Raw genomic sequence first — 26143 nt, 5'->3', positions numbered from 1 at the left:
ATTGATGTCTTGGAAGCGCTGTGTTTCAATCATAATCAAGTATGAAAAGTTCAACAGCGGAAACATGGATATAAGAAATAGGATTACCTCTAGATTGCTTTTGTCATGGAAGCAGAGTGTCGAAGCTGAAGACAGCCTCCCCTAAACAGCCATGATGCCAAGCCTTTCCTGGCAGCGTTTCCCAAGTGCACTACAAGCTTAACGAACCAGTGAGAAGATATTTTGGTGTCCATAACCCTGCCTGGGCAGGAAAGTAGCAGAGCTGTTCAGCGTAAGGGTGCTGGGCCCATGACCACCAGATGGAAGGAATGATTACATCCTGTGCTAAAATCTGGGTGCGTTGTGAGCAGAATACTTTGGGACACGTGAGGATTGTCAGATGCAGTCCTTTGTATTTGACCGCAGAATGCAAAGGCAAGATAGGCAAGGAGAATCAATACAAGGAGCTTTTTCCAAGTTCCAGTGACCTAGTGGATAAGGCACTGGCCTCCTAAGCCAGGGATTGTGGGTTTGAGTCCCATCTAGGGTGTATGGCTAGCAGAGTGGCGCAGCGGAAGCGTGCTGGGCCCATAACCCAGAGGTCGATGGATTGAAACCATCCTCTGCTAATAATGAAGAAAACAAAACCCAACAACCTTGTGCGGTTCATTTTCGGACACTAGGCAGCACAAGGAGGCCAAGCTCTCTTGCTAGGACCTTCTCTCTCACATCAGTGAAAAGACAGGCCTAAACAATGCAATCTTTATATGAGGGGGCACCCAGATTTAAACTGGGGACCTCTTGATCTGCAGTCAAATGCTCTACCACTGAGCTATACCCCCTGCTGCCATAGCTTGGGAAGAAATTCTAGAAAACCAACAAGCCAAAGAGACAATCGATAAGATAACACCACTTCCGATGTCAAGAGCATCTGAACTGTTTTCACAGAGAGGCACACAGACGTGAAATGGGGATCTTTTCAACCACCGCCAAAAGCTTTTTCATTTCGGTCTGTAGGAATGGAACACACATTCGCATCAGAAGTGCTTTACGCCATAAGCATTGATGTCTTGGAAGCGCTGTGTTTCAATCATAATCAAGTATGAAAAGTTCAACAGCGGAAACATGGATATAAGAAATAGGATTACCTCTAGATTGCTTTTGTCATGGAAGCAGAGTGTCGAAGCTGAAGACAGCCTCCCCTAAACAGCCATGATGCCAAGCCTTTCCTGGCAGCGTTTCCCAAGTGCACTACAAGCTTAACGAACCAGTGAGAAGATATTTTGGTGTCCATAACCCTGCCTGGGCAGGAAAGTAGCAGAGCTGTTCAGCGTAAGGGTGCTGGGCCCATGACCACCAGATGGAAGGAATGATTACATCCTGTGCTAAAATCTGGGTGCGTTGTGAGCAGAATACTTTGGGACACGTGAGGATTGTCAGATGCAGTCCTTTGTATTTGACCGCTGAATGCAAAGGCAAGATAGGCAAGGAGAATCAATATAAGGATCTTTTTCCAAGTTCCAGTGACCTAGTGGATAAGGCGCTGGCCTCCTAAGCCAGGGATTGTGGGTTCGAGTCCCATCTAGGGTGTATGGCTAGCAGAGTGGCGCAGTGGAAGCGTGCTGGGCCCATAACCCAGAGGTCGATGGATCGAAACCATCCTCTGCTAATAATGAAGAAAACAAAACCCAACAACCTTGTGCGGTTCATTTTCGGGCACAAGGAGGCCAAGCTCTCTTGCTAGGACCTTCTCTCTCACATCAGTGAAAAGACAGGCCTAAACAATGCAATCTTTATATGAGGGGGCACCCAGATTTGAACTGGGGACCTCTTGATCTGCAGTCAAATGCTCTACCACTGAGCTATACCCCCTGCTGCCATAGCTTGGGAAGAAATTCTAGAAAACCAACAAGCCAAAGAGACAATCGATAAGATAACACCACTTCCGATGTCAAGAGCATCTGAACTGTTTTCACAGAGAGGAACCCAGACATGAAATGGGGATCTTTTCAACCACCGCCAAAAGCTTTTTCATTTCGGTCTGTAGGAATGGAACACACATTCGCATCAGAAGTGCTTTACGCCATAAGCATTGATGTCTTGGAAGCGCTGTGTTTCAATCATAATCAAGTATGAAAAGTTCAACAGCGGAAACATGGATATAAGAAATAGGACTACCTTTAGATTGCCTTTGTCATGGAAGCAGAGTGTCGAAGCTGAAGACAGCCTCCCCTAAACAGCCATGATGCCAAGCCTTTCCTGGCAGAGTTTCCCAAGTGCACTACAAGCTTAACGAACCAGTGAGAAGATATTTTGGTGTCCATAACCCTGCCTGGGCAGGAAAGTAGCAGAGCTGTTCAGCGTAAGGGTGCTGGGCCCATAACCACCAGATGGAAGGAATGATTACATCCTGTGCTAAAATCTGGGTGCGTTGTGAGCAGAATACTTTGGGACACGTGAGGATTGTCAGATGCAGTCCTTTGTATTTGACCGCTGAATGCAAAGGCAAGATAGGCAAGGAGAATCAATATAAGGATCTTTTTCCAAGTTCCAGTGACCTAGTGGATAAGGCGCTGGCCTCCTAAGCCAGGGATTGTGGGTTCGAGTCCCATCTAGGGTGTATGGCTAGCAGAGTGGCGCAGCGGAAGCGTGCTGGGCCCATAACCCAGAGGTCGATGGATTGAAACCATCCTCTGCTAATAATGAAGAAAACAAAACCCAACAACCTTGTGCGGTTCATTTTCGGACACTAGGCAGCACAAGGAGGCCAAGCTCTCTTGCTAGGACCTTCTCTCTCACATCAGTGAAAAGACAGGCCTAAACAATGCAATCTTTATATGAGGGGGCACCCAGATTTAAACTGGGGACCTCTTGATCTGCAGTCAAATGCTCTACCACTGAGCTATACCCCCTGCTGCCATAGCTTGGGAAGAAATTCTAGAAAACCAACAAGCCAAAGAGACAATCGATAAGATAACACCACTTCCGATGTCAAGAGCATCTGAACTGTTTTCACAGAGAGGCACCCAGACGTGAAATGGGGATCTTTTCAACCACCGCCAAAAGCTTTTTCATTTCGGTCTGTAGGAATGGAACACACATTCGCATCAGAAGTGCTTTACGCCATAAGCATTGATGTCTTGGAAGCGCTGTGTTTCAATCATAATCAAGTATGAAAAGTTCAACAGCGGAAACATGGATATAAGAAATAGGACTACCTTTAGATTGCCTTTGTCATGGAAGCAGAGTGTCGAAGCTGAAGACAGCCTCCCCTAAACAGCCATGATGCCAAGCCTTTCCTGGCAGAGTTTCCCAAGTGCACTACAAGCTTAACGAACCAGTGAGAAGATATTTTGGTGTCCATAACCCTGCCTGGGCAGGAAAGTAGCAGAGCTGTTCAGCGTAAGGGTGCTGGGCCCATAACCACCAGATGGAAGGAATGATTACATCCTGTGCTAAAATCTGGGTGCGTTGTGAGCAGAATACTTTGGGACACGTGAGGATTGTCAGATGCAGTCCTTTGTATTTGACCGCTGAATGCAAAGGCAAGATAGGCAAGGAGAATCAATATAAGGATCTTTTTCCAAGTTCCAGTGACCTAGTGGATAAGGCGCTGGCCTCCTAAGCCAGGGATTGTGGGTTCGAGTCCCATCTAGGGTGTATGGCTAGCAGAGTGGCGCAGCGGAAGCGTGCTGGGCCCATAACCCAGAGGTCGATGGATTGAAACCATCCTCTGCTAATAATGAAGAAAACAAAACCCAACAACCTTGTGCGGTTCATTTTCGGACACTAGGCAGCACAAGGAGGCCAAGCTCTCTTGCTAGGACCTTCTCTCTCACATCAGTGAAAAGACAGGCCTAAACAATGCAATCTTTATATGAGGGGGCACCCAGATTTAAACTGGGGACCTCTTGATCTGCAGTCAAATGCTCTACCACTGAGCTATACCCCCTGCTGCCATAGCTTGGGAAGAAATTCTAGAAAACCAACAAGCCAAAGAGACAATCGATAAGATAACACCACTTCCGATGTCAAGAGCATCTGAACTGTTTTCACAGAGAGGCACCCAGACGTGAAATGGGGATCTTTTCAACCACCGCCAAAAGCTTTTTCATTTCGGTCTGTAGGAATGGAACACACATTCGCATCAGAAGTGCTTTACGCCATAAGCATTGATGTCTTGGAAGCGCTGTGTTTCAATCATAATCAAGTATGAAAAGTTCAACAGCGGAAACATGGATATAAGAAATAGGACTACCTTTAGATTGCCTTTGTCATGGAAGCAGAGTGTCGAAGCTGAAGACAGCCTCCCCTAAACAGCCATGATGCCAAGCCTTTCCTGGCAGAGTTTCCCAAGTGCACTACAAGCTTAACGAACCAGTGAGAAGATATTTTGGTGTCCATAACCCTGCCTGGGCAGGAAAGTAGCAGAGCTGTTCAGCGTAAGGGTGCTGGGCCCATAACCACCAGATGGAAGGAATGATTACATCCTGTGCTAAAATCTGGGTGCGTTGTGAGCAGAATACTTTGGGACACGTGAGGATTGTCAGATGCAGTCCTTTGTATTTGACCGCTGAATGCAAAGGCAAGATAGGCAAGGAGAATCAATATAAGGATCTTTTTCCAAGTTCCAGTGACCTAGTGGATAAGGCGCTGGCCTCCTAAGCCAGGGATTGTGGGTTCGAGTCCCATCTAGGGTGTATGGCTAGCAGAGTGGCGCAGCGGAAGCGTGCTGGGCCCATAACCCAGAGGTCGATGGATTGAAACCATCCTCTGCTAATAATGAAGAAAACAAAACCCAACAACCTTGTGCGGTTCATTTTCGGACACTAGGCAGCACAAGGAGGCCAAGCTCTCTTGCTAGGACCTTCTCTCTCACATCAGTGAAAAGACAGGCCTAAACAATGCAATCTTTATATGAGGGGGCACCCAGATTTAAACTGGGGACCTCTTGATCTGCAGTCAAATGCTCTACCACTGAGCTATACCCCCTGCTGCCATAGCTTGGGAAGAAATTCTAGAAAACCAACAAGCCAAAGAGACAATCGATAAGATAACACCACTTCCGATGTCAAGAGCATCTGAACTGTTTTCACAGAGAGGCACCCAGACGTGAAATGGGGATCTTTTCAACCACCGCCAAAAGCTTTTTCATTTCGGTCTGTAGGAATGGAACACACATTCGCATCAGAAGTGCTTTACGCCATAAGCATTGATGTCTTGGAAGCGCTGTGTTTCAATCATAATCAAGTATGAAAAGTTCAACAGCGGAAACATGGATATAAGAAATAGGACTACCTTTAGATTGCCTTTGTCATGGAAGCAGAGTGTCGAAGCTGAAGACAGCCTCCCCTAAACAGCCATGATGCCAAGCCTTTCCTGGCAGAGTTTCCCAAGTGCACTACAAGCTTAACGAACCAGTGAGAAGATATTTTGGTGTCCATAACCCTGCCTGGGCAGGAAAGTAGCAGAGCTGTTCAGCGTAAGGGTGCTGGGCCCATAACCACCAGATGGAAGGAATGATTACATCCTGTGCTAAAATCTGGGTGCGTTGTGAGCAGAATACTTTGGGACACGTGAGGATTGTCAGATGCAGTCCTTTGTATTTGACCGCTGAATGCAAAGGCAAGATAGGCAAGGAGAATCAATATAAGGATCTTTTTCCAAGTTCCAGTGACCTAGTGGATAAGGCGCTGGCCTCCTAAGCCAGGGATTGTGGGTTCGAGTCCCATCTAGGGTGTATGGCTAGCAGAGTGGCGCAGCGGAAGCGTGCTGGGCCCATAACCCAGAGGTCGATGGATTGAAACCATCCTCTGCTAATAATGAAGAAAACAAAACCCAACAACCTTGTGCGGTTCATTTTCGGACACTAGGCAGCACAAGGAGGCCAAGCTCTCTTGCTAGGACCTTCTCTCTCACATCAGTGAAAAGACAGGCCTAAACAATGCAATCTTTATATGAGGGGGCACCCAGATTTAAACTGGGGACCTCTTGATCTGCAGTCAAATGCTCTACCACTGAGCTATACCCCCTGCTGCCATAGCTTGGGAAGAAATTCTAGAAAACCAACAAGCCAAAGAGACAATCGATAAGATAACACCACTTCCGATGTCAAGAGCATCTGAACTGTTTTCACAGAGAGGCACCCAGACGTGAAATGGGGATCTTTTCAACCACCGCCAAAAGCTTTTTCATTTCGGTCTGTAGGAATGGAACACACATTCGCATCAGAAGTGCTTTACGCCATAAGCATTGATGTCTTGGAAACGCTGTGTTTCAATCATAATCAAGTATGAAAAGTTCAACAGCGGAAACATGGATATAAGAAATAGGACTACCTTTAGATTGCCTTTGTCATGGAAGCAGAGTGTCGAAGCTGAAGACAGCCTCCCCTAAACAGCCATGATGCCAAGCCTTTCCTGGCAGAGTTTCCCAAGTGCACTACAAGCTTAACGAACCAGTGAGAAGATATTTTGGTGTCCATAACCCTGCCTGGGCAGGAAAGTAGCAGAGCTGTTCAGCGTAAGGGTGCTGGGCCCATGACCACCAGATGGAAGGAATGATTACATCCTGTGCTAAAATCTGGGTGCGTTGTGAGCAGAATACTTTGGGACACGTGAGGATTGTCAGATGCAGTCCTTTGTATTTGACCGCAGAATGCAAAGGCAAGATAGGCAAGGAGAATCAATATAAGGATCTTTTTCCAAGTTCCAGTGACCTAGTGGATAAGGCGCTGGCCTCCTAAGCCAGGGATTGTGGGTTCGAGTCCCATCTAGGGTGTATGGCTAGCAGAGTGGCGCAGCGGAAGCGTGCTGGGCCCATAACCCAGAGGTCGATGGATTGAAACCATCCTCTGCTAATAATGAAGAAAACAAAACCCAACAACCTTGTGCGGTTCATTTTCGGACACTAGGCAGCACAAGGAGGCCAAGCTCTCTTGCTAGGACCTTCTCTCTCACATCAGTGAAAAGACAGGCCTAAACAATGCAATCTTTATATGAGGGGGCACCCAGATTTAAACTGGGGACCTCTTGATCTGCAGTCAAATGCTCTACCACTGAGCTATACCCCCTGCTGCCATAGCTTGGGAAGAAATTCTAGAAAACCAACAAGCCAAAGAGACAATCGATAAGATAACACCACTTCCGATGTCAAGAGCATCTGAACTGTTTTCACAGAGAGGCACCCAGACGTGAAATGGGGATCTTTTCAACCACCGCCAAAAGCTTTTTCATTTCGGTCTGTAGGAATGGAACACACATTCGCATCAGAAGTGCTTTACGCCATAAGCATTGATGTCTTGGAAACGCTGTGTTTCAATCATAATCAAGTATGAAAAGTTCAACAGCGGAAACATGGATATAAGAAATAGGACTACCTTTAGATTGCCTTTGTCATGGAAGCAGAGTGTCGAAGCTGAAGACAGCCTCCCCTAAACAGCCATGATGCCAAGCCTTTCCTGTCAGCGTTTCCCAAGTGCACTACAAGCTTAACGAACCAGTGAGAAGATATTTTGGTGTCCATAACCCTGCCTGGGCAGGAAAGTAGCAGAGCTGTTCAGCGTAAGGGTGCTGGGCCCATGACCACCAGATGGAAGGAATGATTACATCCTGTGCTAAAATTTGGGTGCGTTGTGAGCAGAATACTTTGGGACACGTGAGGATTGTCAGATGCAGTCCTTTGTATTTGACCGCAGAATGCAAAGGCAAGATAGGCAAGGAGAATCAATATAAAGAGCTTTTTCCAAGTTCCAGTGACCTAGTGGATAAGGCACTGGCCTCCTAAGCCAGGGATTGTGGGTTTGAGTCCCATCTAGGGTGTATGGCTAGCAGAGTGGCGCAGCGGAAGCGTGCTGGGCCCATAACCCAGAGGTCGATGGATCGAAACCATCCTCTGCTAATAATGAAGAAAACAAAACCCAACAACCTTGTGCGGTTCATTTTCGGGCACAAGGAGGCCAAGCTCTCTTGCTAGGACCTTCTCTCTCACAACAGTGAAAAGACAGGCCTAAACAATGCAATCTTTATATGAGGGGGCACCCAGATTTGAACTGGGGACCTCTTGATCTGCAGTCAAATGCTCCACCACTGAGCTATACCCCCTGCTGCCATAGCTTAGGAAGAAATTCTAGAAAACCAACAAGCCAAAGAGACAATCGATAAGATAACACCACTTCCGATGTCAAGAGCATCTGAACTGTTTTCACAGAGAGGAACCCAGACATGAAATGGGGATCTTTTCAACCACTGCCAAAAGCTTTTTCATTTCGGTCTGTAGGAATGGAACACACATTCGCATCAGAAGTGCTTTACGCCATAAGCATTGATGTCTTGGAAGCGCTGTGTTTCAATCATAATCAAGTATGAAAAGTTCAACAGCGGAAACATGGATATAAGAAATAGGATTACCTCTAGATTGCTTTTGTCATGGAAGCAGAGTGTCGAAGCTGAAGACAGCCTCCCCTAAACAGCCATGATGCCAAGCCTTTCCTGTCAGCGTTTCCCAAGTGCACTACAAGCTTAACGAACCAGTGAGAAGATATTTTGGTGTCCATAACCCTGCCTGGGCAGGAAAGTAGCAGAGCTGTTCAGCGTAAGGGTGCTGGGCCCATGACCACCAGATGGAAGGAATGATTACATCCTGTGCTAAAATCTGGGTGCGTTGTGAGCAGAATACTTTGGGACACGTGAGGACTGTCAGATGCAGTCCTTTGTATTTGACCGCAGAATGCAAAGGCAAGATAGGCAAGGAGAATCAATATAAGGAGCTTTTTCCAAGTTCCAGTGACCTAGTGGATAAGGCACTGGCCTCCTAAGCCAGGGATTGTGGGTTCGAGTCCCATCTAGGGTGTATGGCTAGCAGAGTGGCGCAGCGGAAGCGTGCTGGGCCCATAACCCAGAGGTCGATGGATTGAAACCATCCTCTGCTAATAATGAAGAAAACAAAACCCAACAACCTTGTGCGGTTCATTTTCGGACACTAGGCAGCACAAGGAGGCCAAGCTCTCTTGCTAGGACCTTCTCTCTCACATCAGTGAAAAGACAGGCCTAAACAATGCAATCTTTATATGAGGGGGCACCCAGATTTAAACTGGGGACCTCTTGATCTGCAGTCAAATGCTCTACCACTGAGCTATACCCCCTGCTGCCATAGCTTGGGAAGAAATTCTAGAAAACCAACAAGCCAAAGAGACAATCGATAAGATAACACCACTTCCGATGTCAAGAGCATCTGAACTGTTTTCACAGAGAGGCACCCAGACGTGAAATGGGGATCTTTTCAACCACCGCCAAAAGCTTTTTCATTTCGGTCTGTAGGAATGGAACACACATTCGCATCAGAAGTGCTTTACGCCATAAGCATTGATGTCTTGGAAGCGCTGTGTTTCAATCATAATCAAGTATGAAAAGTTCAACAGCGGAAACATGGATATAAGAAATAGGACTACCTTTAGATTGCCTTTGTCATGGAAGCAGAGTGTCGAAGCTGAAGACAGCCTCCCCTAAACAGCCATGATGCCAAGCCTTTCCTGGCAGAGTTTCCCAAGTGCACTACAAGCTTAACGAACCAGTGAGAAGATATTTTGGTGTCCATAACCCTGCCTGGGCAGGAAAGTAGCAGAGCTGTTCAGCGTAAGGGTGCTGGGCCCATAACCACCAGATGGAAGGAATGATTACATCCTGTGCTAAAATCTGGGTGCGTTGTGAGCAGAATACTTTGGGACACGTGAGGATTGTCAGATGCAGTCCTTTGTATTTGACCGCTGAATGCAAAGGCAAGATAGGCAAGGAGAATCAATATAAGGATCTTTTTCCAAGTTCCAGTGACCTAGTGGATAAGGCGCTGGCCTCCTAAGCCAGGGATTGTGGGTTCGAGTCCCATCTAGGGTGTATGGCTAGCAGAGTGGCGCAGCGGAAGCGTGCTGGGCCCATAACCCAGAGGTCGATGGATTGAAACCATCCTCTGCTAATAATGAAGAAAACAAAACCCAACAACCTTGTGCGGTTCATTTTCGGGCACAAGGAGGCCAAGCTCTCTTGCTAGGACCTTCTCTCTCACATCAGTGAAAAGACAGGCCTAAACAATGCAATCTTTATATGAGGGGGCACCCAGATTTGAACTGGGGACCTCTTGATCTGCAGTCAAATGCTCTACCACTGAGATATACCCCCTGCTGCCATAGCTTGGGAAGAAATTCTAGAAAACCAACAAGCCAAAGAGACAATCGATAAGATAACACCACTTCCGATGTCAAGAGCATCTGAACTGTTTTCACAGAGAGGAACCCAGACATGAAATGGGGATCTTTTCAACCACCGCCAAAAGCTTTTTCATTTCGGTCTGTAGGAATGGAACACACATTCGCATCAGAAGTGCTTTACGCCATAAGCATTGATGTCTTGGAAGCGCTGTGTTTCAATCATAATCAAGTATGAAAAGTTCAACAGCGGAAACATGGATATAAGAAATAGGATTACCTCTAGATTGCTTTTGTCATGGAAGCAGAGTGTCGAAGCTGAAGACAGCCTCCCCTAAACAGCCATGATGCCAAGCCTTTCCTGTCAGCGTTTCCCAAGTGCACTACAAGCTTAACGAACCAGTGAGAAGATATTTTGGTGTCCATAACCCTGCCTGGGCAGGAAAGTAGCAGAGCTGTTCAGCGTAAGGGTGCTGGGCCCATGACCACCAGATGGAAGGAATGATTACATCCTGTGCTAAAATCTGGGTGCGTTGTGAGCAGAATACTTTGGGACACGTGAGGATTGTCAGATGCAGTCCTTTGTATTTGACCGCAGAATGCAAAGGCAAGATAGGCAAGGAGAATCAATATAAGGAGCTTTTTCCAAGTTCCAGTGACCTAGTGGATAAGGCACTGGCCTCCTAAGCCAGGGATTGTGGGTTCGAGTCCCATCTAGGGTGTATGGCTAGCAGAGTGGCGCAGCGGAAGCGTGCTGGGCCCATAACCCAGAGGTCGATGGATCGAAACCATCCTCTGCTAATAATGAAGAAAACAAAACCCAACAACCTTGTGCGGTTCATTTTCGGACACTAGGCAGCACAAGGAGGCCAAGCTCTCTTGCTAGGACCTTCTCTCTCACATCAGTGAAAAGACAGGCCTAAACAATGCAATCTTTATATGAGGGGGCACCCAGATTTGAACTGGGGACCTCTTGATCTGCAGTCAAATGCTCTACCACTGAGCTATACCCCCTGCTGCCATAGCTTGGGAAGAAATTCTAGAAAACCAACAAGCCAAAGAGACAATCGACAAGATAACACCACTTCCGATGTCAAGAGCATCTGAACTGTTTTCACAGAGAGGAACCCAGACATGAAATGGGGATCTTTTCAACCACCGCCAAAAGCTTTTTCATTTCGGTCTGTAGGAATGGAACACACATTCGCATCAGAAGTGCTTTACGCCATAAGCATTGATGTCTTGGAAGCGCTGTGTTTCAATCATAATCAAGTATGAAAAGTTCAACAGCGGAAACATGGATATAAGAAATAGGATTACCTCTAGATTGCTTTTGTCATTGAAGCAGAGTGTCGAAGCTGAAGACAGCCTCCCCTAAACAGCCATGATGCCAAGCCTTTCCTGTCAGCGTTTCCCAAGTGCACTACAAGCTTAACGAACCAGTGAGAAGATATTTTGGTGTCCATAACCCTGCCTGGGCAGGAAAGTAGCAGAGCTGTTCAGCGTAAGGGTGCTGGGCCCATGACCACCAGATGGAAGGAATGATTACATCCTGTGCTAAAATCTGGGTGCGTTGTGAGCAGAATACTTTGGGACACGTGAGGATTGTCAGATGCAGTCCTTTGTATTTGACCGCAGAATGCAAAGGCAAGATAGGCAAGGAGAATCAATATAAGGAGCTTTTTCCAAGTTCCAGTGACCTAGTGGATAAGGCACTGGCCTCCTAAGCCAGGGATTGTGGGTTCGAGTCCCATCTAGGGTGTATGGCTAGCAGAGTGGCGCAGCGGAAGCGTGCTGGGCCCATAACCCAGAGGTCGATGGATCGAAACCATCCTCTGCTAATAATGAAGAAAACAAAACCCAACAACCTTGTGCGGTTCATTTTCGGACACTAGGCAGCACAAGGAGGCCAAGCTCTCTTGCTAGGACCTTCTCTCTCACATCAGTGAAAAGACAGGCCTAAACAATGCAATCTTTATATGAGGGGGCACCCAGATTTGAACTGGGGACCTCTTGATCTGCAGTCAAATGCTCTACCACTGAGCTATACCCCCTGCTGCCATAGCTTGGGAAGAAATTCTAGAAAACCAACAAGCCAAAGAGACAATCGACAAGATAACACCACTTCCGATGTCAAGAGCATCTGAACTGTTTTCACAGAGAGGAACCCAGACATGAAATGGGGATCTTTTCAACCACCGCCAAAAGCTTTTTCATTTCGGTCTGTAGGAATGGAACACACATTCGCATCAGAAGTGCTTTACGCCATAAGCATTGATGTCTTGGAAGCGCTGTGTTTCAATCATAATCAAGTATGAAAAGTTCAACAGCGGAAACATGGATATAAGAAATAGGATTACCTCTAGATTGCTTTTGTCATGGAAGCAGAGTGTCGAAGCTGAAGACAGCCTCCCCTAAACAGCCATGATGCCAAGCCTTTCCTGTCAGCGTTTCCCAAGTGCACTACAAGCTTAACGAACCAGTGAGAAGATATTTTGGTGTCCATAACCCTGCCTGGGCAGGAAAGTAGCAGAGCTGTTCAGCGTAAGGGTGCTGGGCCCATGACCACCAGATGGAAGGAATGATTACATCCTGTGCTAAAATCTGGGTGCGTTGTGAGCAGAATACTTTGGGACACGTGAGGATTGTCAGATGCAGTCCTTTGTATTTGACCGCAGAATGCAAAGGCAAGATAGGCAAGGAGAATCAATATAAGGAGCTTTTTCCAAGTTCCAGTGACCTAGTGGATAAGGCACTGGCCTCCTAAGCCAGGGATTGTGGGTTCGAGTCCCATCTAGGGTGTATGGCTAGCAGAGTGGCGCAGCGGAAGCGTGCTGGGCCCATAACCCAGAGGTCGATGGATCGAAACCATCCTCTGCTAATAATGAAGAAAACAAAACCCAACAACCTTGTGCGGTTCATTTTCGGGCACAAGGAGGCCAAGCTCTCTTGCTAGGACCTTCTCTCTCACATCAGTGAAAAGACAGGCCTAACCAATGCAATCTTTATATGAGGGGGCACCCAGATTTGAACTGGGGACCTCTTGATCTGCAGTCAAATGCTCTACCACTGAGCTATACCCCCTGCTGCCATAGCTTGGGAAGAAATTCTAGAAAGCCAAAGAGACAATCGATAAGATAACACCACTTCCGATGTCAAGAGCATCTGAACTGTTTTCACAGAGAGGAACCCAGACATGAAATGGGGATCTTTTCAACCACCGCCAAAAGCTTTTTCATTTCGGTCTGTAGGAATGGAACACACATTCGCATCAGAAGTGCTTTACGCCATAAGCATTTATGTCTTGGAAGCGCTGTGTTTCAATCATAATCAAGTATGAAAAGTTCAACAGCGGAAACATGGATATAAGAAATAGGACTACCTTTAGATTGCCTTTGTCATGGAAGCAGAGTGTCGAAGCTGAAGACAGCCTCCCCTAAACAGCCATGATGCCAAGCCTTTCCTGGCAGAGTTTCCCAAGTGCACTACAAGCTTAACGAACCAGTGAGAAGATATTTTGGTGTCCATAACCCTGCCTGGGCAGGAAAGTAGCAGAGCTGTTCAGCGTAAGGGTGCTGGGCCCATAACCACCAGATGGAAGGAATGATTACATCCTGTGCTAAAATCTGGGTGCGTTGTGAGCAGAATACTTTGGGACACGTGAGGATTGTCAGATGCAGTCCTTTGTATTTGACCGCTGAATGCAAAGGCAAGATAGGCAAGGAGAATCAATATAAGGATCTTTTTCCAAGTTCCAGTGACCTAGTGGATAAGGCGCTGGCCTCCTAAGCCAGGGATTGTGGGTTCGAGTCCCATCTAGGGTGTATGGCTAGCAGAGTGGCGCAGCGGAAGCGTGCTGGGCCCATAACCCAGAGGTCGATGGATTGAAACCATCCTCTGCTAATAATGAAGAAAACAAAACCCAACAACCTTGTGCGGTTCATTTTCGGACACTAGGCAGCACAAGGAGGCCAAGCTCTCTTGCTAGGACCTCCTCTCTCACATCAGTGAAAAGACAGGCCTAAACAATGCAATCTTTATATGAGGGGGCACCCAGATTTAAACTGGGGACCTCTTGATCTGCAGTCAAATGCTCTACCACTGAGCTATACCCCCTGCTGCCATAGCTTGGGAAGAAATTCTAGAAAACCAACAAGCCAAAGAGACAATCGATAAGATAACACCACTTCCGATGTCAAGAGCATCTGAACTGTTTTCACAGAGAGGCACCCAGACGTGAAATGGGGATCTTTTCAACCACCGCCAAAAGCTTTTTCATTTCGGTCTGTAGGAATGGAACACACATTCGCATCAGAAGTGCTTTACGCCATAAGCATTGATGTCTTGGAAGCGCTGTGTTTCAATCATAATCAAGTATGAAAAGTTCAACAGCGGAAACATGGATATAAGAAATAGGATTACCTCTAGATTGCTTTTGTCATGGAAGCAGAGTGTCGAAGCTGAAGACAGCCTCCCCTAAACAGCCATGATGCCAAGCCTTTCCTGTCAGCGTTTCCCAAGTGCACTACAAGCTTAACGAACCAGTGAGAAGATATTTTGGTGTCCATAACCCTGCCTGGGCAGGTAAGTAGCAGAGCTGTTCAGCGTAAGGGTGCTGGGCCCATGACCACCAGATGGAAGGAATGATTACATCCTGTGCTAAAATCTGGGTGCGTTGTGAGCAGAATACTTTGGGACACGTGAGGATTGTCAGATGCAGTCCTTTGTATTTGACCGCAGAATGCAAAGGCAAGATAGGCAAGGAGAATCAATATAAGGAGCTTTTTCCAAGTTCCAGTGACCTAGTGGATAAGGCACTGGCCTCCTAAGCCAGGGATTGTGGGTTCGAGTCCCATCTAGGGTGTATGGCTAGCAGAGTGGCGCAGCGGAAGCGTGCTGGGCCCATAACCCAGAGGTCGATGGATCGAAACCATCCTCTGCTAATAATGAAGAAAACAAAACCCAACAACCTTGTGCGGTTCATTTTCGGGCACAAGGAGGCCAAGCTCTCTTGCTAGGACCTTCTCTCTCACATCAGTGAAAAGACAGGCCTAACCAATGCAATCTTTATATGAGGGGGCACCCAGATTTGAACTGGGGACCTCTTGATCTGCAGTCAAATGCTCTACCACTGAGCTATACCCCCTGCTGCCATAGCTTGGGAAGAAATTCTAGAAAGCCAAAGAGACAATCGATAAGATAACACCACTTCCGATGTCAAGAGCATCTGAACTGTTTTCACAGAGAGGAACCCAGACATGAAATGGGGATCTTTTCAACCACCGCCAAAAGCTTTTTCATTTCGGTCTGTAGGAATGGAACACACATTCGCATCAGAAGTGCTTTACGCCATAAGCATTTATGTCTTGGAAGCGCTGTGTTTCAATCATAATCAAGTATGAAAAGTTCAACAGCGGAAACATGGATATAAGAAATAGGACTACCTTTAGATTGCCTTTGTCATGGAAGCAGAGTGTCGAAGCTGAAGACAGCCTCCCCTAAACAGCCATGATGCCAAGCCTTTCCTGGCAGAGTTTCCCAAGTGCACTACAAGCTTAACGAACCAGTGAGAAGATATTTTGGTGTCCATAACCCTGCCTGGGCAGGAAAGTAGCAGAGCTGTTCAGCGTAAGGGTGCTGGGCCCATAACCACCAGATGGAAGGAATGATTACATCCTGTGCTAAAATCTGGGTGCGTTGTGAGCAGAATACTTTGGGACACGTGAGGATTGTCAGATGCAGTCCTTTGTATTTGACCGCTGAATGCAAAGGCAAGATAGGCAAGGAGAATCAATATAAGGATCTTTTTCCAAGTTCCAGTGACCTAGTGGATAAGGCGCTGGCCTCCTAAGCCAGGGATTGTGGGTTCGAGTCCCATCTAGGGTGTATGGCTAGCAGAGTGGCGCAGCGGAAGCGTGCTGGGCCCATAACCCAGAGGTCGATGGATTGAAACCATCCTCTGCTAATAATGAAGAAAACAAAACCCAACAACCTTGTGCGGTTCATTTTCGGACACTAGGCAGCACAAGGAGGCCAAGCTCTCTTGCTAGGACCTCCTCTCTCACATCAGTGAAAAGACAGGCCTAAACAATGCAATCTTTATATGAGGGGGCACCCAGATTTAAACTGGGGACCTCTTGATCTGCAGTCAAATGCTCTACCACTGAGCTATACCCCCTGCTGCCATAGCTTGGGAAGAAATTCTAGAAAACCAACAAGCCAAAGAGACAATCGATAAGATAACACCACTTCCGATGTCAAGAGCATCTGAACTGTTTTCACAGAGAGGCACCCAGACGTGAAATGGGGATCTTTTCAACCACCGCCAAAAGCTTTTTCATTTCGGTCTGTAGGAATGGAACACACATTCGCATCAGAAGTGCTTTACGCCATAAGCATTGATGTCTTGGAAGCGCTGTGTTTCAATCATAATCAAGTATGAAAAGTTCAACAGCGGAAACATGGATATAAGAAATAGGATTACCTCTAGATTGCTTTTGTCATGGAAGCAGAGTGTCGAAGCTGAAGACAGCCTCCCCTAAACAGCCATGATGCCAAGCCTTTCCTGTCAGCGTTTCCCAAGTGCACTACAAGCTTAACGAACCAGTGAGAAGATATTTTGGTGTCCATAACCCTGCCTGGGCAGGTAAGTAGCAGAGCTGTTCAGCGTAAGGGTGCTGGGCCCATGACCACCAGATGGAAGGAATGATTACATCCTGTGCTAAAATCTGGGTGCGTTGTGAGCAGAATACTTTGGGACACGTGAGGATTGTCAGATGCAGTCCTTTGTATTTGACCGCAGAATGCAAAGGCAAGATAGGCAAGGAGAATCAATATAAGGAGCTTTTTCCAAGTTCCAGTGACCTAGTGGATAAGGCACTGGCCTCCTAAGCCAGGGATTGTGGGTTCGAGTCCCATCTAGGGTGTATGGCTAGCAGAGTGGCGCAGCGGAAGCGTGCTGGGCCCATAACCCAGAGGTCGATGGATCGAAACCATCCTCTGCTAATAATGAAGAAAACAAAACCCAACAACCTTGTGCGGTTCATTTTCGGGCACAAGGAGGCCAAGCTCTCTTGCTAGGACCTTCTCTCTCACATCAGTGAAAAGACAGGCCTAACCAATGCAATCTTTATATGAGGGGGCACCCAGATTTGAACTGGGGACCTCTTGATCTGCAGTCAAATGCTCTACCACTGAGCTATACCCCCTGCTGCCATAGCTTGGGAAGAAATTCTAGAAAACCAACAAGCCAAAGAGACAATCCATAAGATAACACCACTTCCGATGTCAAGAGCATCTGAACTGTTTTCACAGAGAGGAACCCAGACATGAAATGGGGATCTTTTCAACCACCGCCAAAAGCTTTTTCATTTCGGTCTGTAGGAATGGAACACACATTCGCATCAGAAGTGCTTTACGCCATAAGCATTGATGTCTTGGAAGCGCTGTGTTTCAATCATAATCAAGTATGAAAAGTTCAACAGCGGAAACATGGATATAAGAAATAGGACTACCTTTAGATTGCCTTTGTCATGGAAGCAGAGTGTCGAAGCTGAAGACAGCCTCCCCTAAACAGCCATGATGCCAAGCCTTTCCTGGCAGAGTTTCCCAAGTGCACTACAAGCTTAACGAACCAGTGAGAAGATATTTTGGTGTCCATAACCCTGCCTGGGCAGGAAAGTAGCAGAGCTGTTCAGCGTAAGGGTGCTGGGCCCATAACCACCAGATGGAAGGAATGATTACATCCTGTGCTAAAATCTGGGTGCGTTGTGAGCAGAATACTTTGGGACACGTGAGGATTGTCAGATGCAGTCCTTTGTATTTGACCGCTGAATGCAAAGGCAAGATAGGCAAGGAGAATCAATATAAGGATCTTTTTCCAAGTTCCAGTGACCTAGTGGATAAGGCGCTGGCCTCCTAAGCCAGGGATTGTGGGTTCGAGTCCCATCTAGGGTGTATGGCTAGCAGAGTGGCGCAGCGGAAGCGTGCTGGGCCCATAACCCAGAGGTCGATGGATTGAAACCATCCTCTGCTAATAATGAAGAAAACAAAACCCAACAACCTTGTGCGGTTCATTTTCGGACACTAGGCAGCACAAGGAGGCCAAGCTCTCTTGCTAGGACCTTCTCTCTCACATCAGTGAAAAGACAGGCCTAAACAATGCAATCTTTATATGAGGGGGCACCCAGATTTAAACTGGGGACCTCTTGATCTGCAGTCAAATGCTCTACCACTGAGCTATACCCCCTGCTGCCATAGCTTGGGAAGAAATTCTAGAAAACCAACAAGCCAAAGAGACAATCGATAAGATAACACCACTTCCGATGTCAAGAGCATCTGAACTGTTTTCACAGAGAGGCACCCAGACGTGAAATGGGGATCTTTTCAACCACCGCCAAAAGCTTTTTCATTTCGGTCTGTAGGAATGGAACACACATTCGCATCAGAAGTGCTTTACGCCATAAGCATTGATGTCTTGGAAGCGCTGTGTTTCAATCATAATCAAGTATGAAAAGTTCAACAGCGGAAACATGGATATAAGAAATAGGATTACCTCTAGATTGCTTTTGTCATGGAAGCAGAGTGTCGGAGCTGAAGACAGCCTCCCCTAAACAGCCATGATGCCAAGCCTTTCCTGTCAGCGTTTCCCAAGTGCACTACAAGCTTAACGAACCAGTGAGAAGATATTTTGGTGTCCATAACCCTGCCTGGGCAGGAAAGTAGCAGAGCTGTTCAGCGTAAGGGTGCTGGGCCCATGACCACCAGATGGAAGGAATGATTACATCCTGTGCTAAAATCTGGGTGCGTTGTGAGCAGAATACTTTGGGACACGTGAGGATTGTCAGATGCAGTCCTTTGTATTTGACCGCAGAATGCAAAGGCAAGATAGGCAAGGAGAATCAATATAAGGAGCTTTTTCCAAGTTCCAGTGACCTAGTGGATAAGGCACTGGCCTCCTAAGCCAGGGATTGTGGGTTCAAGTCCCATCTAGGGTGTATGGCTAGCAGAGTGGCGCAGCGGAAGCGTGCTGGGCCCATAACCCAGAGGTCGATGGATCGAAACCATCCTCTGCTAATAATGAAGAAAACAAAACCCAACAACCTTGTGCGGTTCATTTTCGGACACTAGGCAGCACAAGGAGGCCAAGCTCTCTTGCTAGGACCTTCTCTCTCACATCAGTGAAAAGACAGGCCTAACCAATGCAATCTTTATATGAGGGGGCACCCAGATTTGAACTGGGGACCTCTTGATCTGCAGTCAAATGCTCTACCACTGAGCTATACCCCCTGCTGCCATAGCTTGGGAAGAAATTCTAGAAAACCAACAAGCCAAAGAGACAATCGATAAGATAACACCACTTCCGATGTCAAGAGCATCTGAACTGTTTTCACAGAGAGGCACCCAGGCATGAAATGGGGATCTTTTCAACCACCGCCAAAAGCTTTTTCATTTCGGTCTGTAGGAATGGAACACACATTCGCATCAGAAGTGCTTTACGCCATAAGCATTGATTTCTTGGAAGCGCTGTGTATCAATCATAATCAAGTATGAAAAGTTCAACAGCGGAAACATGGATATAAGAAATAGGATTACCTCTAGATTGCTTTTGTCATGGAAGCAGAGTGTCGAAGCTGAAGACAGCCTCCCCTAAACAGCCATGATGCCAAGCCTTTCCTGGCAGCGTTTCCCAAGTGCACTACAAGCTTAACGAACCAGTGAGAAGATATTTTGGTGTCCATAACCCTGCCTGGGCAGGAAAGTAGCAGAGCTGTTCAGCGTAAGGGTGCTGGGCCCATGACCACCAGATGGAAGGAATGATTACATCCTGTGCTAAAATCTGGGTGTGTTGTGAGCAGAATACTTTGGGACACGTGAGGATTGTCAGATGCAGTCCTTTGTATTTGACCGCAGAATGCAAAGGCAAGATAGGCAAGGAGAATCAATATAAGGAGCTTTTTCCAAGTTCCAGTGACCTAGTGGATAAGGCACTGGCCTCCTAAGCCAGGGATTGTGGGTTCAAGTCCCATCTAGGGTGTATGGCTAGCAGAGTGGCGCAGCGGAAGCGTGCTGGGCCCATAACCCAGAGGTCGATGGATCGAAACCATCCTCTGCTAACAATGAAGAAAACAAAACCCAACAACCTTGTGCAGTTCATTTTCGGACACTAGGCAGCACAAGGAGGCCAAGCTCTCTTGCTAGGACCTTCTCTCTCACATCAGTGAAAAGACAGGCCTAACCAATGCAATCTTTATATGAGGGGGGACCCAGATTTGAACTGGGGACCTCTTGATCTGCAGTCAAATGCTCTACCACTGAGCTATAACCCCTGCTGCCATAGCTTGGGAAGAAATTCTAGAAAACCAACAAGCCAAAGAGACAATCGATAAGATAACACCACTTCCGATGTCAAGAGCATCTGAACTGTTTTCACAGAGAGGCACCCAGGCATGAAATGGGGATCTTTTCAACCACCGCCAAAAGCTTTTTCATTTCGGTCTGTAGGAATGGAACACACATTCGCATCAGAAGTGCTTTACGCCATAAGCATTGATGTCTTGGAAGCGCTGTGTATCAATCATAATCAAGTATGAAAAGTTCAACAGCGGAAACATGGATATAAGAAATAGGATTACCTCTAGATTGCTTTTGTCATGGAAGCAGAGTGTCGAAGCTGAAGACAGCCTCCCCTAAACAGCCATGATGCCAAGCCTTTCCTGGCAGCGTTTCCCAAGTGCACTACAAGCTTAACGAACCAGTGAGAAGATATTTTGGTGTCCATAACCCTGCCTGGGCAGGAAAGTAGCAGAGCTGTTCAGCGTAAGGGTGCTGGGCCCATGACCACCAGATGGAAGGAATGATTACATCCTGTGCTAAAATCTGGGTGCGTTGTGAGCAGAATACTTTGGGACACGTGAGGATTGTCAGATGCAGTCCTTTGTATTTGACCGCAGAATGCAAAGGCAAGATAGGCAAGGAGAATCAATATAAGGAGCTTTTTCCAAGTTCCAGTGACCTAGTGGATAAGGCACTGGCCTCCTAAGCCAGGGATTGTGGGTTCAAGTCCCATCTAGGGTGTATGGCTAGCAGAGTGGCGCAGCGGAAGCGTGCTGGGCCCATAACCCAGAGGTCGATGGATCGAAACCATCCTCTGCTAATAATGAAGAAAACAAAACCCAACAACCTTGTGCGGTTCATTTTCGGACACTAGGCAGCACAAGGAGGCCAAGCTCTCTTGCTAGGACCTTCTCTCTCACATCAGTGAAAAGACAGGCCTAACCAATGCAATCTTTATATGAGGGGGCACCCAGATTTGAACTGGGGACTTCTTGATCTGCAGTCAAATGCTCTACCACTGAGCTATACCCCCTGCTGCCATAGCTTGGGAAGAAATTCTAGAAAACCAACAAGCCAAAGAGACAATCGATAAGATAACACCACTTCCGATGTCAAGAGCATCTGAACTGTTTTCACAGAGAGGCACCCAGGCATGAAATGGGGATCTTTTCAACCACCGCCAAAAGCTTTTTCATTTCGGTCTGTAGGAATGGAACACACATTCGCATCAGAAGTGCTTTACGCCATAAGCATTGATGTCTTGGAAGCGCTGTGTATCAATCATAATCAAGTATGAAAAGTTCAACAGCGGAAACATGGATATAAGAAATAGGATTACCTCTAGATTGCTTTTGTCATGGAAGCAGAGTGTCGAAGCTGAAGACAGCCTCCCCTAAACAGCCATGATGCCAAGCCTTTCCTGGCAGCGTTTCCCAAGTGCACTACAAGCTTAACGAACCAGTGAGAAGATATTTTGGTGTCCATAACCCTGCCTGGGCAGGAAAGTAGCAGAGCTGTTCAGCGTAAGGGTGCTGGGCCCATGACCACCAGATGGAAGGAATGATTACATCCTGTGCTAAAATCTGGGTGCGTTGTGAGCAGAATACTTTGGGACACGTGAGGATTGTCAGATGCAGTCCTTTGTATTTGACCGCAGAATGCAAAGGCAAGATAGGCAAGGAGAATCAATATAAGGAGCTTTTTCCAAGTTCCAGTGACCTAGTGGATAAGGCACTGGCCTCCTAAGCCAGGGATTGTGGGTTCAAGTCCCATCTAGGGTGTATGGCTAGCAGAGTGGCGCAGCGGAAGCGTGCTGGGCCCATAACCCAGAGGTCGATGGATCGAAACCATCCTCTGCTAATAATGAAGAAAACAAAACCCAACAACCTTGTGCGGTTCATTTTCGGACACTAGGCAGCACAAGGAGGCCAAGCTCTCTTGCTAGGACCTTCTCTCTCACATCAGTGAGAAGACAGGCCTAACCAATGCAATCTTTATATGAGGGGGCACCCAGATTTGAACTGGGGACCTCTTGTCCTGCAGTCAAATGCTCTACCACTGAGCTATACCCCCTGCTGCCATAGCTTGGGAAGAAATTCTAGAAAACCAACAAGCCAAAGAGACAATCGATAAGATAACACCACTTCCGATGTCAAGAGCATCTGAACTGTTTTCACAGAGAGGCACCCAGGCATGAAATGGGGATCTTTTCAACCACCGCCAAAAGCTTTTTCATTTCGGTCTGTAGGAATGGAACACACATTCGCATCAGAAGTGCTTTACGCCATAAGCATTGATGTCTTGGAAGCGCTGTGTATCAATCATAATCAAGTATGAAAAGTTCAACAGCGGAAACATGGATATAAGAAATAGGATTACCTCTAGATTGCTTTTGTCATGGAAGCAGAGTGTCGAAGCTGAAGACAGCCTCCCCTAAACAGCCATGATGCCAAGCCTTTCCTGGCAGCGTTTCCCAAGTGCACTACAAGCTTAACGAACCAGTGAGAAGATATTTTGGTGTCCATAACCCTGCCTGGGCAGGAAAGTAGCAGAGCTGTTCAGCGTAAGGGTGCTGGGCCCATGACCACCAGATGGAAGGAATGATTACATCCTGTGCTAAAATCTGGGTGCGTTGTGAGCAGAATACTTTGGGACACGTGAGGATTGTCAGATGCAGTCCTTTGTATTTGACCGCAGAATGCAAAGGCAAGATAGGCAAGGAGAATCAATATAAGGAGCTTTTTCCAAGTTCCAGTGACCTAGTGGATAAGGCACTGGCCTCCTAAGCCAGGGATTGTGGGTTTGAGTCCCATCTAGGGTGTATGGCTAGCAGAGTGGCGCAGCGGAAGCGTGCTGGGCCCATAACCCAGAGGTCGATGGATCGAAACCATCCTCTGCTAATAATGAAGAAAACAAAACCCAACAACCTTGTGCGGTTCATTTTCGGACACTAGGCAGCACAAGGAGGCCAAGCTCTCTTGCTAGGACCTTCTCTCTCACATCAGTGAAAAGACAGGCCTAACCAATGCAATCTTTATATGAGGGGGCACCCAGATTTGAACTGGGGACCTCTTGATCTGCAGTCAAATGCTCTACCACTGAGCTATACCCCCTGCTGCCATAGCTTGGGAAGAAATTCTAGAAAACCAACAAGCCAAAGAGACAATCGATAAGATAACACCACTTCCGATGTCAAGAGCATCTGAACTGTTTTCACAGAGAGGCACCCAGGCATGAAATGGGGATCTTTTCAACCACCGCCAAAAGCTTTTTCATTTCGGTCTGTAGGAATGGAACACACATTCGCATCAGAAGTGCTTTACGCCATAAGCATTGATGTCTTGGAAGCGCTGTGTATCAATCATAATCAAGTATGAAAAGTTCAACAGCGGAAACATGGATATAAGAAATAGGATTACCTCTAGATTGCTTTTGTCATGGAAGCAGAGTGTCGAAGCTGAAGACAGCCTCCCCTAAACAGCCATGATGCCAAGCCTTTCCTGGCAGCGTTTCCCAAGTGCACTACAAGCTTAACGAACCAGTGAGAAGATATTTTGGTGTCCATAACCCTGCCTGGGCAGGAAAGTAGCAGAGCTGTTCAGCGTAAGGGTGCTGGGCCCATGACCACCAGATGGAAGGAATGATTACATCCTGTGCTAAAATCTGGGTGCGTTGTGAGCAGAATACTTTGGGACACGTGAGGATTGTCAGATGCAGTCCTTTGTATTTGACCGCAGAATGCAAAGGCAAGATAGGCAAGGAGAATCAATATAAGGAGCTTTTTCCAAGTTCCAGTGACCTAGTGGATAAAGCACTGGCCTCCTAAGCCAGGGATTGTGGGTTCAAGTCCCATCTAGGGTGTATGGCTAGCAGAGTGGCGCAGCGGAAGCGTGCTGGGCCCATAACCCAGAGGTCGATGGATCGAAACCATCCTCTGCTAATAATGAAGAAAACAAAACCCAACAACCTTGTGCGGTTCATTTTCGGACACTAGGCAGCACAAGGAGGCCAAGCTCTCTTGCTAGGACCTTCTCTCTCACATCAGTGAAAAGACAGGCCTAACCAATGCAATCTTTATATGAGGGGGCACCCAGATTTGAACTGGGGACCTCTTGATCTGCAGTCAAATGCTCTACCACTGAGCTATACCCCCTGCTGCCATAGCTTGGGAAGAAATTCTAGAAAACCAACAAGCCAAAGAGACAATCGATAAGATAACACCACTTCCGATGTCAAGAGCATCTGAACTGTTTTCACAGAGAGGCACCCAGGCATGAAATGGGGATCTTTTCAACCACCGCCAAAAGCTTTTTCATTTCGGTCTGTAGGAATGGAACACACATTCGCATCAGAAGTGCTTTACGCCATAAGCATTGATGTCTTGGAAGCGCTGTGTATCAATCATAATCAAGTATGAAAAGTTCAACAGCGGAAACATGGATATAAGAAATAGGATTACCTCTAGATTGCTTTTGTCATGGAAGCAGAGTGTCGAAGCTGAAGACAGCCTCCCCTAAACAGCCATGATGCCAAGCCTTTCCTGTCAGCGTTTCCCAAGTGCACTACAAGCTTAACGAACCAGTGAGAAGATATTTTGGTGTCCATAACCCTGCCTGGGCAGGAAAGTAGCAGAGCTGTTCAGCGTAAGGGTGCTGGGCCCATGACCACCAGATGGAAGGAATGATTACATCCTGTGCTAAAATCTGGGTGCGTTGTGAGCAGAATACTTTGGGACACGTGAGGATTGTCAGATGCAGTCCTTTGTATTTGACCGCAGAATGCAAAGGCAAGATAGGCAAGGAGAATCAATATAAGGAGCTTTTTCCAAGTTCCAGTGACCTAGTGGATAAGGCACTGGCCTCCTAAGCCAGGGATTGTGGGTTCAAGTCCCATCTAGGGTGTATGGCTAGCAGAGTGGCGCAGCGGAAGCGTGCTGGGCCCATAACCCAGAGGTCGATGGATCGAAACCATCCTCTGCTAATAATGAAGAAAACAAAACCCAACAACCTTGTGCGGTTCATTTTCGGACACTAGGCAGCACAAGGAGGCCAAGCTCTCTTGCTAGGACCTTCTCTCTCACATCAGTGAGAAGACAGGCCTAACCAATGCAATCTTTATATGAGGGGGCACCCAGATTTGAACTGGGGACCTCTTGATCTGCAGTCAAATGCTCTACCACTGAGCTATACCCCCTGCTGCCATAGCTTGGGAAGAAATTCTAGAAAACCAACAAGCCAAAGAGACAATCGATAAGATAACACCACTTCCGATGTCAAGAGCATCTGAACTGTTTTCACAGAGAGGAACCCAGACATGAAATGGGGATCATTTCAACCACCGCCAAAAGCTTTTTCATTTCGGTCTGTAGGAATGGAACACAAATTCGCATCAGAAGTGCTTTACGCCATAAGCATTGATGTCTTGGAAACGCTGTGTTTCAATCATAATCAAGTATGAAAAGTTCAACAGCGGAAACATGGATATAAGAAATAGGACTACCTCTAGATTGCTTTTGTCATGGAAGCAGAGTGTCGAAGCTGAAGACAGCCTCCCCTAAACAGCCATGATGCCAAGCCTTTCCTGGCAGCGTTTCCCAAGTGCACTACAAGCTTAACAAACCAGTGAGAAGAT

The 26143-nt window shown here is 46.9% G+C and overlaps 22 non-coding genes across 22 annotated transcripts; 1 reads left to right on the top strand and 21 right to left on the bottom strand.

Annotated features, from left to right (window-relative positions):
- Positions 1–749: 749 nt before the first annotated feature.
- On the bottom strand, positions 750–821 carry trnac-gca (transfer RNA cysteine (anticodon GCA)). The gene has a single exon. It is a non-coding gene; the product is annotated as a tRNA-Cys (tRNA).
- A 755-nt stretch (positions 822–1576) lies between these two features.
- On the top strand, positions 1577–1648 carry trnam-cau (transfer RNA methionine (anticodon CAU)). The gene has a single exon. It is a non-coding gene; the product is annotated as a tRNA-Met (tRNA).
- Positions 1649–1779: 131 nt separating this feature from the next.
- Positions 1780–1851, bottom strand: trnac-gca (transfer RNA cysteine (anticodon GCA)). The gene has a single exon. It is a non-coding gene; the product is annotated as a tRNA-Cys (tRNA).
- Positions 1852–2819: 968 nt separating this feature from the next.
- Positions 2820–2891, bottom strand: trnac-gca (transfer RNA cysteine (anticodon GCA)). The gene has a single exon. It is a non-coding gene; the product is annotated as a tRNA-Cys (tRNA).
- Positions 2892–3859: 968 nt separating this feature from the next.
- Positions 3860–3931, bottom strand: trnac-gca (transfer RNA cysteine (anticodon GCA)). The gene has a single exon. It is a non-coding gene; the product is annotated as a tRNA-Cys (tRNA).
- Positions 3932–4899: 968 nt separating this feature from the next.
- Positions 4900–4971, bottom strand: trnac-gca (transfer RNA cysteine (anticodon GCA)). Its single transcript has one exon. It is a non-coding gene; the product is annotated as a tRNA-Cys (tRNA).
- A 968-nt stretch (positions 4972–5939) lies between these two features.
- trnac-gca (transfer RNA cysteine (anticodon GCA)) lies at positions 5940–6011 on the bottom strand. Its single transcript has one exon. It is a non-coding gene; the product is annotated as a tRNA-Cys (tRNA).
- Positions 6012–6979: 968 nt separating this feature from the next.
- On the bottom strand, positions 6980–7051 carry trnac-gca (transfer RNA cysteine (anticodon GCA)). The gene has a single exon. It is a non-coding gene; the product is annotated as a tRNA-Cys (tRNA).
- A 1998-nt stretch (positions 7052–9049) lies between these two features.
- trnac-gca (transfer RNA cysteine (anticodon GCA)) lies at positions 9050–9121 on the bottom strand. The gene has a single exon. It is a non-coding gene; the product is annotated as a tRNA-Cys (tRNA).
- Positions 9122–11119: 1998 nt separating this feature from the next.
- Positions 11120–11191, bottom strand: trnac-gca (transfer RNA cysteine (anticodon GCA)). The gene has a single exon. It is a non-coding gene; the product is annotated as a tRNA-Cys (tRNA).
- Positions 11192–12159: 968 nt separating this feature from the next.
- Positions 12160–12231, bottom strand: trnac-gca (transfer RNA cysteine (anticodon GCA)). The gene has a single exon. It is a non-coding gene; the product is annotated as a tRNA-Cys (tRNA).
- A 958-nt stretch (positions 12232–13189) lies between these two features.
- On the bottom strand, positions 13190–13261 carry trnac-gca (transfer RNA cysteine (anticodon GCA)). Its single transcript has one exon. It is a non-coding gene; the product is annotated as a tRNA-Cys (tRNA).
- Positions 13262–14221: 960 nt separating this feature from the next.
- On the bottom strand, positions 14222–14293 carry trnac-gca (transfer RNA cysteine (anticodon GCA)). The gene has a single exon. It is a non-coding gene; the product is annotated as a tRNA-Cys (tRNA).
- Positions 14294–15251: 958 nt separating this feature from the next.
- On the bottom strand, positions 15252–15323 carry trnac-gca (transfer RNA cysteine (anticodon GCA)). Its single transcript has one exon. It is a non-coding gene; the product is annotated as a tRNA-Cys (tRNA).
- Positions 15324–16283: 960 nt separating this feature from the next.
- Positions 16284–16355, bottom strand: trnac-gca (transfer RNA cysteine (anticodon GCA)). Its single transcript has one exon. It is a non-coding gene; the product is annotated as a tRNA-Cys (tRNA).
- Positions 16356–17313: 958 nt separating this feature from the next.
- Positions 17314–17385, bottom strand: trnac-gca (transfer RNA cysteine (anticodon GCA)). Its single transcript has one exon. It is a non-coding gene; the product is annotated as a tRNA-Cys (tRNA).
- Positions 17386–18353: 968 nt separating this feature from the next.
- On the bottom strand, positions 18354–18425 carry trnac-gca (transfer RNA cysteine (anticodon GCA)). The gene has a single exon. It is a non-coding gene; the product is annotated as a tRNA-Cys (tRNA).
- Positions 18426–19393: 968 nt separating this feature from the next.
- Positions 19394–19465, bottom strand: trnac-gca (transfer RNA cysteine (anticodon GCA)). Its single transcript has one exon. It is a non-coding gene; the product is annotated as a tRNA-Cys (tRNA).
- A 2008-nt stretch (positions 19466–21473) lies between these two features.
- trnac-gca (transfer RNA cysteine (anticodon GCA)) lies at positions 21474–21545 on the bottom strand. The gene has a single exon. It is a non-coding gene; the product is annotated as a tRNA-Cys (tRNA).
- A 2008-nt stretch (positions 21546–23553) lies between these two features.
- Positions 23554–23625, bottom strand: trnac-gca (transfer RNA cysteine (anticodon GCA)). Its single transcript has one exon. It is a non-coding gene; the product is annotated as a tRNA-Cys (tRNA).
- A 968-nt stretch (positions 23626–24593) lies between these two features.
- On the bottom strand, positions 24594–24665 carry trnac-gca (transfer RNA cysteine (anticodon GCA)). The gene has a single exon. It is a non-coding gene; the product is annotated as a tRNA-Cys (tRNA).
- Positions 24666–25633: 968 nt separating this feature from the next.
- Positions 25634–25705, bottom strand: trnac-gca (transfer RNA cysteine (anticodon GCA)). The gene has a single exon. It is a non-coding gene; the product is annotated as a tRNA-Cys (tRNA).
- Positions 25706–26143: the final 438 nt, after the last annotated feature.

This window comes from Hoplias malabaricus, chromosome 6 (assembly GCF_029633855.1).
Source record: "Hoplias malabaricus isolate fHopMal1 chromosome 6, fHopMal1.hap1, whole genome shotgun sequence".
Taxonomy (NCBI): Eukaryota; Metazoa; Chordata; class Actinopteri; order Characiformes; family Erythrinidae; genus Hoplias; species Hoplias malabaricus.
The sequence above is the reverse complement of the archived record's forward strand: the minus strand, read 5'-3'. Positions and strand labels throughout refer to the sequence as shown.